The following is a 5,289-nucleotide window of genomic DNA, read 5'->3' on the forward strand; positions in this document are numbered from 1 at the left end:
CTCCCAATCAACAATATAAAATGCATGGGTGACTCCCATAGATTGAGCAACCATCATGAAATACAAACTCAGTGTACATTGAGACTCATTAACAAGCCCACCACCTATGCATGTCCTTCATCACAGTAAATCTAGTAAACTCTGTAGTCTACATGGTCACTAGTGTCACCTGTAGACAAAGAGCTTTGCCACCTTATAGTGGAGCCCTGACTTGTGCTTGAGAAGGAATGTTGTATTCTTCTAGATATGCGCTTAGTATGTCGAGAATTCAGTTATTTCTGAGAACTAAGGCCCTGCGATGCCTCATGGCCCAAACCTAGAATGAACTTTCATAGTACCAAGTAGCGCCTCAAGTGCTTGATAGTGGCAAACTACTCACCACAGAAGAATGCTGATGGGTATCCTCTTTGACTTAGGATTGCTCTAACGCCCATATGGGACGCTTCACACTCAACCTCAAAGACTTTATCAAAGTCTAGAAGTCATAGAACTAGGGCCTGGGTGATTCACTCTTTACATCTTAGAATGATTTCTCTGCTGCCTCAGTCTACATAGAATGATCACTCTTTAGGCTCTTGGTTATAGGAGCCATGATAGTGATAAAATTCATAATAGATCAATGGGAGGTGGCCAAACTATGGAACTTCACATCTTAATCAAGGTCTTAGGTGTCAGTCAATCTACAATTGTGTTCACCTTCTCCTGATCCACTTTAATCTCATTTGCAGAAACAACATATCACATGATCTCACATTCTCAAAAACAAAAAAATATCACATGAAGCTACATTTACTTTAAATTTATGTAGAGTTTCTCTTGGCATAAAACTCTTATAATTTGTTGAAATTGCTCTCGATGTTTTTCCTATTATAATTATATCTCATTCCAACATATCTCCAAAATAAACCAATACAAAATGCTAGTGAAAGGTTGTAGCACCTGAGCCATCATCTGCATAAAGTTGTGGGCACATTAGATAGGCCAAACAGCATGACGATCCACTCATAGAGGCCATTGATTTAAAAATCGTCTTGTGCTCATCTCCATGCTGAATTTGAACTTGATATCTGCTTCCTAGGTAAATATTTGAGAACATGCGAGCTCCTGTAATCATGTCTAGTGTGTGGCCAAGCAAGGGACAGGGAAATGATATTTGATTGTGACTTTATTATTGAGATAGTTATTCATACACATCTTCCACGATCCATATTTATTCAGCATCAGCAAGGCACACAAGGCACATGGACTTAGGCTCTTACATCCTGAATGTCCTTTTTGTATAATCATTCCTTACTCTTAATACAAGTTATCTTCTCTAAAAAAAAAAAAAAGGTGCTACTCATGAAAACTAGCCTGGATTTTCTATTGCACCAGAGATGCCTGGCTATTTTCACCTTAGACATTCGAAATATGTGAGGGCTGATCGTTTATTGTTCAATATTCTAAATATGTGAAGCATGGTACTGAAGCAAATATGGCGATGCTATTTTTACCCTAGGCATTTGAAATATGTGAAGGCTGATCGGTTTATCATTCAATATTCTAGTTGATAAAAAATGCAACAATTTTGTACAAAGGCAATCTTATCCTTTAAGTTTCTTATTTGCAAAATAAAGACTGACAAAATGCCAAGAAATTAGAATGCAGTTAGTGTACATATAATGATTAGCCATTTATATGAACTTTACACACATTTAACAGGGGCACAATTTATTGTAGAGAACAAGCTATCAAAAGAAGGTGCAATTTTCATAGGGTCCACTTTACGAAACCCCCCTGCTCTCTCCAGAAAACACAATTCTTGTGCCATAATCCCTTGTGATGGCCTTGAATTCTATTTCTGTCCTGCAACTGTAGAATTGGAAACTCCAAAAATGGTGCAAATATGACTGATCTGTGAACATTTGAATGAGAGCCTTAAAAATGTGGTGTAAGATGGTCCCTTTTTAGGCTTTGGAATCCATTTTTTTAATTAGATCTATGATTATCAAGATCGAGATGATCTATTTGCTAATCTTTCAGTGCTTGAACTGTAGTTTTTGGTGAAATTTGAGGTTCAATTTTTTAAATTCATGACTCTAAAAAAAAGTCATGACACCAAAAAATACTTTTCCAATGAAGGAAAGACAAAAAAAAAAAAAAAAGAAAGAAAGAAATAAGAAAAGAAAATATAGGAGAGCAAAAATAAAGGTCATGTACGGCAAGAATAGAGAGGAAACCTTCTTGCTTCATATATATTAGATAGATAAGTAACAATAGATTGCACTTCAATTGCGCATAAAATTCATCCAAAACTTTTATGATATGATAGGTTCTTATATTTTGATTTACCTTGTGACCACCCAATCTTCAAAAAGTCTAAGAATCACCAGAGAAGGGCATAATGCCAATTGGTTCCAATATTTTGAATTAATAATATTAATTAATGAGAAAGTTGGTAGACAATAATACATCTCCTTTTCACTATATAATCGGTGAACGACTCAAAACTGCTCACTATTTGACACATTGTGCATGCACCATCCCCAACAAGAGGACATTCATATTGCTGATACATCACTCTACACTAAAAGCATGCTGCACCCGTAAAGGACCAAGTAATTTCCTTTGATCTTGAATTTGGCCCTTATCTTTGTATTTACCTTTGTGTGCACAATATTAGACCACACGAAAAGAATCAGCAATTCGCTTCAGGTCCTTGTAATGCCTTTTCCATTGAAGACCTAGGATCAGAATTTATCTTTCAGATATGCAAACCTTCTCTAATAAGTAAAATCACAAAACCACAAAAACGTTATATGTTAAGTTGCACCAAAATGTTAGAACAAAATTAAAGTAAATCTAATCTCATGAGATTACTATAGAAAACATAGAACAGGAAATGAGAACCCAAAAAAGAAAAAAAGGGAACCTTAAAACTAGAATTTATTCATGTTTGACAAATGAAGGATTTTGTTACTTACCACTTCCGATTATATTGAAGAGGTAGAGTCTATTGCCTGCTGCAGTTGCAGTTATTAAAGCATGGGGTGGCTCGAGTTCATACTGGTAGTAGTTCCTCCCCGAATGTTCTGAAACTTCCATGCTCAATACGTTACTCTCGACATTTCGCCTATAACCTCGGGCCCGAATGCTGCAATTACTTTATCAGGTGGTCCAATATCTTCGATTTTTGCATTCTCCCCAAAATCTACAACATGTTTCTTGTGAGCACATCCTTAAGTGAAAGATTTTCACAATTTTCAAAGTGGGTTTCCACTCAAAAGTTGGAAATCTGGATTAAGACGAATGTCATTGTAAAAGCTTTAACCACGTATCAGAGTATCATCTTGAGGAAGAGAGCTATAATTAGAGGGCCTCTAGTGAACATAAGATTAAACACCTCATGGTTTTAGTTTTTGCAGATTACTAAGTATCGTAAATTTCAAGGTGATCTATTTTTAACTTAGAAGTGCTTCTTGAAAGTAAGTTCTCTCTCCATAAAAGGTATTGAAATAAAAAAGAACAACCAAGTAGAAGTAAATTAATCTCACACCTGTTCCAAGTAAGATAATTTAAAGTTTGATGAATAGACACAATTCTAGTGGAGCATCAACAAACTTATAAACTTCTTTTTAATGATCATTCAGGTCTAAATAGGGCTGGCAACAGGCCAAGGCAGTGCTGAGCGCAAGCCCGGACTGCTGAAGAGGCCCTGGCCCAGGTTCTGTCTAGGTCGGGCCGGCCCTCTTGTTGCCTAGGCCCAAGCCTGGTATTTGGGTCCCATTTTGTGCCCTACTTTGTAAATTGGATACCGAGAGGAAAAATGTAGTCATGAAACCAAGGATGAGACCAAGCGCAGGGAGGTGGAAGCAATACTATGTGAGCTTGTATGGCTTAGGGAACTTCTTAATATATGTAGGTAAAGACAAGTTTTATCTTCGAGATGTACCTTTATTACCATTGACACCATGAAAGAGTAATTATCGCAAAGTGAAAAAAAAAAATGCCTTAGGAGGCCTTTTCATTTGTTTTGATGAGGCATGTTTACACATACAAATATGGCGCAAAATCACAGGGAAACCATAATAAATCATCGGGTACAATAAAGGAATGAACGAAATATACTAGACTAAAATTATCTGTAGACATAATTAAAAGGAACTCTCTAATATCATGTCACAATCCAGATGAAAAAAGTATCATATCGATATTGAACAGTCTCTATGAATTCAAAATTTCAAAGCTTTCGATCGAGTAGTAGAGCCAAGAAGCTCAAGACATTGCGATCAGGTTCCGATGCATTAACACACTAAATGTATTCTTCTTCAGGATGTGAACAGATACAATTTCAATTGAAAGAGAAGCAGTGAACCCTCTTTGGAGATTGCGCAGTATTGGAGCTGTCCATAATTCCTCACTACAATGACCCTAAACTATTTCCATTAACATTTCCGAATTTCCACTACTGGTTCCAAACCAGCCCACGCAACTGGTCAGTAAGATCATATCAGACTAATTGAAGACTCACATAACGGAAAATATCCTACACGGGAAAATCATTCTATCACTAAATGATGTGAAAAATCCAAATGAAATGAAAAGCATAGTAGTACCTGCAAATCTGAGTACAGGTGCAACAACAACAGTTTAACGCCCTTCCTTAGTGCTTGCAAATCTCAAATCAATCTCTGTACCCCCAAGATCCGCAATTGAGACAGGAACCTAAAAACATATCATATTCCATTGAATACTTAAAGAATCATATTAACACAGAACATATCATTTTCCATTGAATAATTAAAGAATCATATTGACACACACACATGCACACTACAGAGTATTTACCTCTTCCCAATCCTGGGGTACTGCAAAAGTGTAAGGAATAATGGGACTCCACCCAACTCAATACCCCCAGACTTCGCATCTGGTCTGCGATAAGTCCTCCAACCTGTCTGATCAGATTTCAACTTATGAAGATATAGAGAGAGATACTAAGGTGATACAAGTACCACCACCAAAGAAAAAGAGCAAATACTGCAGAAATAGTGCTAGAAACAGTCATGCGAACATTTAAGCATCATTCTTCCTATTGTACTTGCATTTAACGCAATGGTGACATAACAGAGTAGAACTCATACAAAGATTGCAGTCAAACAATACATGAACGATAGAGAAGCAGAGTATTCTTATCTATGTGATGAATTGATGATACGCAACTTCAATAGACATATAATCTTCTAATAGATTTGCAGCTTGCAACCAGTCATGGAAATGGATTAGAGGACATCCGAGACCAACAATTCTCAA

At 36.7% G+C, this 5,289-nt stretch overlaps 1 pseudogene across 1 annotated transcript; it reads right to left on the bottom strand.

Moving 5' to 3' along the window:
* Window positions 1-2,390: 2,390 nt before the first annotated feature.
* LOC18448306 (psbP domain-containing protein 4, chloroplastic-like) lies at window positions 2,391-5,044 on the bottom strand (annotated as a pseudogene). The gene is made up of 5 exons (XR_016043531.1): window positions 5,018-5,044; window positions 4,828-4,934; window positions 4,596-4,704; window positions 2,964-3,190; window positions 2,391-2,723 (listed from the first exon to the last, which is right to left on the bottom strand). The product of XR_016043531.1 is annotated as a psbP domain-containing protein 4, chloroplastic-like (transcript).
* Window positions 5,045-5,289: the final 245 nt, after the last annotated feature.

This window comes from Amborella trichopoda, chromosome 11 (genome assembly GCF_054954075.1).
Source record: "Amborella trichopoda isolate Santa Cruz 75 chromosome 11, AtrichopodaSantaCruz75HAP2 v2.0, whole genome shotgun sequence".
Taxonomy (NCBI): domain Eukaryota; kingdom Viridiplantae; phylum Streptophyta; class Magnoliopsida; order Amborellales; family Amborellaceae; genus Amborella; species Amborella trichopoda.